Genomic DNA, 8,967 nt, shown 5'->3' with positions numbered 1-8,967 from the left:
GAGTTTTTTTTGTTTTGGTTTTTTTTGTAATTACAAATGGTCGTTTTAAAATGAAGTTATTCTCTTTCGTTTTCAAAACTCCTTCAAGAGAGGTAGGAAGAGAATTTTCTCTTCTACAGCTACCTGTGAGACTGCCTATTTTAGCATCAAGACCCCTATTATATGAGCATTAGAGAATTTAAAGCCACTTGTGTAGCTATTCTTTATTAGAAAAAAAAAGGGTCTCATATTGAGAATTCAGAATCCTTCCCAGGGAAGGAGAAATTGGCTGTCTAGGATATTATGAATAAGGGAAAAAATGCAACTAGAAACCTGATAAGATACTTAACTGTGCCTAGAGTTGTTACTGATATGAAATGCCCTTGCTGTCGATATTTTATAATTCCTAACTTACTTATAGTCTCAGATAACAAAATTTTACTTCTAGAATTTTCAAATAGATTTAAAATTCTCTTTCTGGGTGACTCTGTTCTGAGGCTATTGGTAGCAGGTCTCTGAAATCAGTAACTTCCTCATCCAAATGTTTATCGTTGCTGTCACTAAGGTGGGAGTGGGGTTGGGGAGGGTGGAGGAGGCTGGAATGTCAGACTCACTCTTAGAGAAGAATTTTCTGTGGTTTTAGGGCATTGGCCTTCAGAGTTCAATTTGGTTTATCTGATCACTACTCATGCCATTTGCAGAGAATTGAATAAATATGATTTCTAATCTTCTCCAATGTAACAAGGGAGAAACTTAAGTCTGGAGAAGAGAATGAGCTTTTGCAAAGCCTCTCAGGTGCCTCCTGGGCCCGAACGAAGAGTGAATTGTGTGTGGCTGGCCTGAGCGCAATGCTCCTGTATTTGGGTAAGCAGTGGGATGGGTGTCGGTCGGGATTGGAAAGTAAATTGGATTGCTGCCTAAGGTCTCTTTTGGCTCCAAATAGGTGCGAATGGGCGAGTGTGCAGTTTCATGATACAGAGGGAGGGAGGGAGGGAGGGAGAGAGAGAGATTTGGTAAGAAAATGTCCTTAACTGGGTCTTGTTTCAGTCAGCAGTAGTGCCTGCCACAGTTTCATCCCTAACTTACTTTTCCCAAACTCATTAAGTTTCAGATTTCTCGGGCTTAAAGTCACTAGACAAAGCAGGATTGAACGCCTGAAATGTTGAAGAAACAAATCTTAATTGTTCTTCAGGAGAGTTCCACCACTCCTTTTTCCTTCGTCTTCTCTTAACTCCTTCCGAATACCTTGAAAACCCGCCCACGTCCCTCCATCCCCACAGAAAACCCGCCATGTCCCTCCATCCCCACGAAAAACCCACCACGTCCCTCCATCCCTACGGAAAACCCGCCACGTTCCCTCCATCCCCATAGAAAACCTGCCACGTCCCTCCATCCCACGGAAAACCCGCCACGTCCCTCCACCCCACGGAAAACCCGCCACGTCCCTCCATCCTCACGGAAAACCCTCCACCTCCTTCCATCCCCACGGTGGCCACTCCTGTCCAGGCTGCCATCATTTCTCACTAGACCTCTGCAGGGACTGCCTAATGAATCTCCCATTCCCCATTTTGCCTCTCTCTCATCTCCACACCCCAACCAGAGATCCCTGTAGATAACAGAAATCTGAGTCTTGAATACACCTGTTTAAAACTCATCTTTAGTGCTTCCCCAGTGTGCTTGGGACACGATTGAATTTTTTTTCCATGGTGTACAAGGCACTCCCTATGGAGATCTCAGTGACTGGGGGAGCTGAACTTCCATTCCCTTTCCATGCCCCAGCTGTGGACATTTTCTTCCTCCTCAGGAAGATGGCATAGCTCACTCATTTCCATCTGCTTGGAGCACGTCTAGCCTTGTCATTCTTCACGACTAGGCTTAAAGGGAACTTCATGCACGTTTTGTGGGATGCTCCCACCTCAGACCATAGGAGTCCCTTCCATTGCAAGTTTCCATGGTGTGTGAATATCCTTCTACAACACCAAGTTATTTACCTTTCTAGGCTTGTAATAGCTTGCGGAGGTTTTGTCTCCCCAGAAGACTAGCAAGCTTGATGTTTGCTTATAAATAAGAGTAGGGGTCGCACCTGTGCTGGCTGCCCAGAGCACCCAATGTGTGCCAAAACACAGCAAGAACTCAATAAAAATGTATGAATTAATATGAAGTCCAAAGGGCTGATGATCTCAGTTTTTTTGTTCATGGTGCAGCCATCGTGTTAAAGAAAATCCAGGCCTACCTGTCTAAAAAACTAATTTACCTCACAGAGATCCCAGGACTATCTGGAATTCCCCTTCCCTAGTGTTTTTGGAAAGAATGAAAAATAGACTAATTAGATCAAACAAGCTGCTGTCCCTTTGATGTCCCCCCTCCCCGCCTCCACTCCTCATATATGCAAATAGGTTGCAGAAAGGGAGAAAGCCAAGAGCCAAAACACAACTCCAGGTATGTTTGGCTCTCCTTAATCAGGAGACAATAAGAGCATTCTTCAATTGTATTGCTGTTATGATTCAAAATGAACTAAAGAATGCAGGGGCTGGCGTGGGAGACTGAATTCTCTGGAGTTAACAGAATAGGGCACCAGTGAGGGGGTGGACAGGTGAAGGTAACCCTAGAAAGGTAAATAACTTGGGAAATAAATCTAGAAAGTTATGTTTCATCATCGTTCTCCTTCACACTCACTATGACCTTCCCATCCGATGATAAACCTCTTCTGCTCAGATGTATTTCCCTCTTGGAGCCACACGTGGAGTCATGGTTGAGCTTAGGATGAGCACCACGATCCCTCCCCTCACAGGGCACATGGCCATGTGGGGGAACCAGGCATGCACAAAAGCAATTTCAACAGCCTGTGACGTGTGCCATGACAGAAGCAGCATAGACTTTGACGGGAGTGCAGAAAAGACTCATCTCACAGGTGGTGGGAACAGGTGGCTGGGGATGGGGGGGTGAGTGGTCAGGGGAGACTGACTTCTCAGCAGAGGTGATATCTAGTTAAACCTAAAGGACAAGTGGGGTCTGGGGAGATGGGCAGGTGGGAGCATTGTGGCCTTGCAAACAGTGTCTTACACAAGGAAAAGTTCATATCTGGTGCTGCATGGACTATATCTACTATCAGGACATATCAAGAATAGTAACAAGTATATGAGGCTTGAAAATTAATCAATATATAAAATCAGCAACTAGGAGTCATCTGACAGTTCCAAAGCATCTGCTTGAGTCCTGAAGACTTCACAGAGCAGGCTCCATGCTTTTTCCTGTCACTGTGCTGACCCTGTGCCAACGCCAACGCAGACCGAATGTGATCAAACAAGATCTTCCAAACAGATTGATCTCACCTTGAAATTCCTCACATGTAATGCAGGTTGCACAGGCGTCCTCTGCCTGCCTCCTTCCAGTTGACCCTCTGATCATTTCTATAAGGCAAACCCAGCTGCTGTGACTCAGGCCAGTGGTGGCCCTGGGCCCCTTCCTAGCAATCCTAGAGGTTATTTGCACCAGACGCGTTTCCAACGGGTCACCTGTTGAAACACCTTTCAGTAGGATAAACTGTACATTAAATAGATATTTCTGGCCGGGTAGGTTGCTCACGCCTATGTTCCCAGCACTTTGGGTGGCCAAGGTAGGGGGATACCCGGAGGTCGAGCGTTTGAGACCAGCCTCACCAAATTGGAGAAACCCCATCCCCACTAATAATACAAAAAAAAAAAAAAAAATTAGCCGGGCGTGGTGGCGTATGCCTGTAATCCCAGCTACTCGGGAGGCTGAGGCAGGGGAATCCCTTGAACCTGAGAGGCAAAGGTTGAGGTGAGCTGAGATTGCGGCATTGCACTCCAGCCTGGGCAACAAGAGCAAAACTCCGTCTCAAAAAAAAAAAAAGATATTTCCTCCTGCCCTGCCTTGATGTGGATTTGGTAGCATAAAACGCAGAAATTGTGGTTTCTTCCCTCCTTCTTCTGGTGACATTCTTTGTTGTTGCCTCCATAAAAGGTCACCACTGAAAGGACTGAAGAATATGAAAAATGATGTCCCAGTGTCTCTCTTGGAAGCAGTACAGTCTTAAACAATTGGATAAAAGACGACCAGGAGGAAGACAGAAGAGAGGGAGGAACAGGAACCAGAGCAGCAGGGCTCTGAATTTAGAAACCTGGCCGTGCTCTTTGGATCTGATTTGGCCCGAGAATGCAAGCATCAGATAAAAATAACAAGTCACACAGTAGAGGACGGATCTCCGGCTTCTCCTGCGCCCGGGGCCGCACATGCTCAGTGCGTGCCTCTTTGGTGGAGAGGCGCAGAGCAGCCTTCCCAGCAGAAGGCTGGAGTGAGAGAGGGCCTGTGTTTGATGTATGAGCTTTGGCTTGCCGTCGTGAGTCACCCCAGAACTAGCTGCAGGCAAAACAAAAATCTTTTGTGATTAATTAGAAAAACTGGACAATTATGAATTGACTGCACACAGCCAGGGTATGGTAATATAAATAGTAATGACTCCGGCAGAGCCCGATGAGCTCTAGTGTTTATGTGAGATCACTGGAGAAAGGCACATTTTTAACGTGGAATCTGCTGAAATAGGATGATTTCTGATCTCTGATAATTTGAAGATCTTGACCAGGATTCCAGGGGATACCTTCCAGAGGGGTCTAGTTGCCTTTTCCCACCACCCCTCCAAACATGGGTCCCTGTGCCAAATGGACTGTTCTTTCTTTTTTTAAAAAAAATTGAACTCAAACATCCTTTTCAGCAGTTCTAGGAAATTGCTGACATCTTTTGCTAACCCCGCTGCCAGGACATAGAGCTGTTAGCTGGTTATTTTGCCCTTTTGGGGCATTTTCCTCCACTGTGACACTCTCAGAGGACTTGAACACAGATACCATTTTATTCGGAGGCACTTGTTGGTTTTTACCTTCAAGGGAAGAAGGAACCACTAGGAGTGAGCTGTTTTACCTGGGAAAGGAAAGATCAGCATATTGTAGTGAGTTATTGGATTGATCATTTATTCTGCTTGGGGAGGGTGAAGTAGAAAGATCTCCACAACACACAGTTGAGCAAAGCTTTTAAAAACCTTTGGGTGTCAACGCTGTATTTCTTAGCATGATTTAATTATGCCACCCAACCTGCCCGCCCCGTGAGCACATCTTACATAGTGGAACTAGGGAATGATTATTTTTCAAGGAAGTTTACAAAGGAAAATCATTAAACCCTGACCGTGCCTGCAAATGTCAACATACAAATTTCCTCCAGTGATCATTTTTTAGCCACTGGGGTAAGCAAGTTATCCTTTGTCCTGGGGCAACATTGTGTAGCCAGCAATGGTCACAGACCCAAGAGTCACAAAAGAAAAAAATGTGATCTCGCTGATGCCTCCCCAAGCATCTACTCCGCTTCCATAAAACACCTTTCAGACCTTTGAAATTTGGTTTCTGCCAGGCAATTAACTCATCTTAACGTGCATTCTACATATCCAAGTGCCTTTTCTGGCCCTCTGTTTGCACTTGCCGGCGTTCACATTGTTTTCTATTATTATTCAAGCAGCGCCGCCTCAGTAGTAAACCCATTGACCATTCAATCAGAGCAGTGGCTGCTGTGGATAATTAAAAGTTCCCAACCTCTTACCCCAAGGCCAGGCTAGAGCCAGTCAGAGAGGAGCCAGGTCCCGGCTGCTCAGGGACCAATCGATCAGCTGATTAACCCTTCTTACTGATTGGTTAGAGCTGATTGCATCTCCAGTAAAGAAATCTCTTTTGGCCCTGGGGCAGTGGAGACAGCTATACATTCAGGGTGGCTGAGGGAGCGGCTGGCCACAGCAGTCACTGTCCTCACACAAAATAAAGGGAGGAAAAGAGAAAAACTTCTAATGCAACATTTTAAAGATTTTATCTCTCCACCGTTTTTTCCCCAGACTCTCTTTGATTTTATTTCTAGAGAGAGAAGTCTCTCTGAGATTCAGGAATGGCAGAAAAGATATTTGGTATGGCAGTTGCTGCTATGTAGCCCGTGAAACGGAGGATTCTTTCTGACAACAGTGTCCCCAAATGTCCCCTTGCAAAATGGCTGACGTCAGAAAGTACACACCCTTAAAAATGAGTCCCTCTCCTGGAAGATTGCTTGCTGACCAGTTGACTTTGACAGGGTTTGTATTTGCTGGCTTGTAAATATTTATCCTTGGGTCGGCATAAACAATCTGTTTTCCATTGTGCTGACATTTTGGTGCAGTGAGTAAAATATGCTGTATTGTAACAGAGGCATTTAAAAAAATTGCTACCCAGTTGTCTTTGAAGGGAGTAGCTGAGATGCTATCAGACAGGTGTGGTGGCCAGGCCATTATGAGTGGCTCATCCGGTTTTCTTAAAGACTGATTTCCGTGAATTTGGTAGGAGGGTCCAGCCAGGGAATCCCCTGTGAAAACGTTATCTCTGCTGGTCCCAGGCTTATCATTCAATCTGCAGCAAAGGGGAGAAAAGCTGAATTTTGCAAAGCTGACTTTGCAAATATTACCTTTGCCTCTGTCTTCAAGAAGGCCAAGCTCCCACTGACGTCAAAGGCAGTTGGCCTGTGGGGAATGTGCGGGCTCAGTCAGAGTGCGTGTCCAGTGCCTTGGTGGAAAATGCAGCCGGCAGGTTGGAAAACAAATGTTTTCAAAATGCTCATGTTTTGCCCTTATTTTGGGATACTTATTCGTGGAACTGCAAGAACAGAAAATGAGGAGACATTTCCAGGAACTCAAACATTATTTACCCTACAGTGAAACTGATGGCAACAGAGACTGATCTTAGAGTCTATCGAGGGCGAGTTACAGGGGAGTAGCTTTATTTTAAGGGCCTTCCTTGGAGTGGGGTTTAGGGACTGCGTGCTTTGTGAGTTCTTCCAGGCACTGTGGGATGTAGCTGTTTACTTGGAGGGATCTGCTCCGCCACCGAGGCTGAGGGCAAACAAGCAGGTGTGAAACACTCTTGGGAAAGAGCTCTGAGACCCTGAAAAGTATTGTAAGAACACAAAGAATGATAGTTATGTTTTCATTATTAGATGAACCAAAGTAACCAACAATTATATGACCCTGGACATATTTATTAAAATCTCAAGGGCCTCAGTCTGCTGGTCTTAAAGCAAGTTTATGAGAGTGCACACGCAAACACACACACAGATTTTTTTATGGACTTGCAGCTATTTAATTTATTCTTAAACACGTACATTTCTGAAATCAAAGCTGAAATTGTAAAAATCATGTGCAAGCCAGATCTGTAGGCCATTACAGGAAAGGAAAACGTTGCCAAACCTAAGGAGGCATGAGATAATAGCATGGGTCCTCTTAATGCAATCACTATTTAGTAATAACTTAACTATATGACACTGTTAAATATAATATAGAAACTAATACATGTGCCTATTCATGGTCTGCTGGAAGCTTACAGTCTGATTTGTCTTATAAATGTCGCTTATTAAAATGCCCATGAGGACACTTAGAATTTAAAATATTTTGAATAAAGTGCTTCAATGTGAAACTACTTCTCTATACAAGATTTCTGTGCATGAAGAGAAAAGAAATACAACTGGTCTTAGAAATGAGTAAGGTAAGTACTTCTTAATATTTTGAGGCTGTGCTACTCTGGGGACACTACCTATGGGGTAGCCCTGCCCCATAAGGAACAACAAAAAAAAGTAAAATAAAATAAAAATTTTGAGGCTGGATAAAATTGACTGTACTTGAAAAACTGGGTCATTTCTGTTTTTTTTTTTTTTAGACTAAGTTTTGCTCTTGTCGCCCAGGCTGGAGTGCAATGGTGTGATCTTGGTTCACTGCAACCTCCACCTCCCAGGTTCAAACGATTCTCCTGTCTCAGCCTCCAGGCGCCCACCACCACGCCCAGCTAATTTTTTTGTATTTTTAGTAGAGACGGAGTTTCACCATGTTGGCGAAGCTTGTCTGGAACTCCTGACCTCGGGAAAGGAAATATAGTATCCTATACTATCTTTTTTTTTTTTTTTTTTTTTTGAGACGGAGTCTCGCTCTGTCGCCCAGGCTGGAGTGCAGTGGCCGGATCTCAGCTCACTGCAAGCTCCGCCTCCCGGGTTTACGCCATTCTCCTGCCTCAGCCTCCAGAGTAGCTGGGACCACAGGCGCCCGCCACCTCGCCCGGCTAATTTTTTGTATTTTTTAGTAGAGACGGGGTTTCGCCGTGTTAGCCAGGATGGTCTCGATCTCCTGACCTCGCGATCCACCCGTCTCGGCCTCCCAAAGTGCTGGGATTACAGGCTTGAGCCACCGCGCCCGGCCGTATCCTATACTATCAAAGCAAAATGTAAAACTTTATTTACAATCAGGGCAGGCTATGAGGTGCTTCCTAGTCTTGAGAGTATGTGGGATTTCTGAATGTGGAAGCCGTTTCAACAAACAGCGGCGACAGTTCGTGCAAATTGAGCACCAGACTAAAAGCAGGTAGGATTCCTGGGAAGGAAGCACTGTAATTCGAAACTCAGATTAGCCATTTTCTCTGTGGTGAAACAGAGACCACAACGGACACCTATTCACTTAGCAGACTCCCTGGCTGCGGCAGCTCCCTTTGAAGATACACTTATTTTCTAAAGAAAGCTGGTAAAAAACACTGACTATATTTAGCATATGAAATGAATGTGATTGATTTTTGTTTCAGTGATTCTGCTTATAGAACATTTTTTTCTTCTTTTCTTTTCTTTTTTTTTTTTTTTTTTTTTTTTTTGAGACGGAGTCTCGCTCTGTGGCCCAGGCTGGAGTGCAGTGGCCAGATCTCAGCTCACGGCAAGCTCCGCCTCCCGGGTTCCCGCCATTCTCCTGCCTCAGCCTCCGGAGTAGCTGGGAATACAGGCGTCCGCCACCTCGCCCAGCTAGTTTTTTGTATTTTTAGTAGAGATGGGGTTTCACCGTGTTAGCCAGGATGGTCTCGATCTCCTGACCTCGTGATCCGCCCGTCTCGGCCTCCCAAAGTGCTGAGATTACAGGCTTGAGCCACCGCGCCCGGCCTC

The sequence above is a fragment of the Rhinopithecus bieti genome, unplaced genomic scaffold, assembly GCF_001698545.2.
Source record: "Rhinopithecus bieti isolate Rb0 unplaced genomic scaffold, ASM169854v2 scaffold_61465, whole genome shotgun sequence".
In the NCBI taxonomy this organism is placed as follows: Eukaryota; Metazoa; Chordata; class Mammalia; order Primates; family Cercopithecidae; genus Rhinopithecus; species Rhinopithecus bieti.
This window is presented reverse-complemented; position numbering follows the sequence as displayed.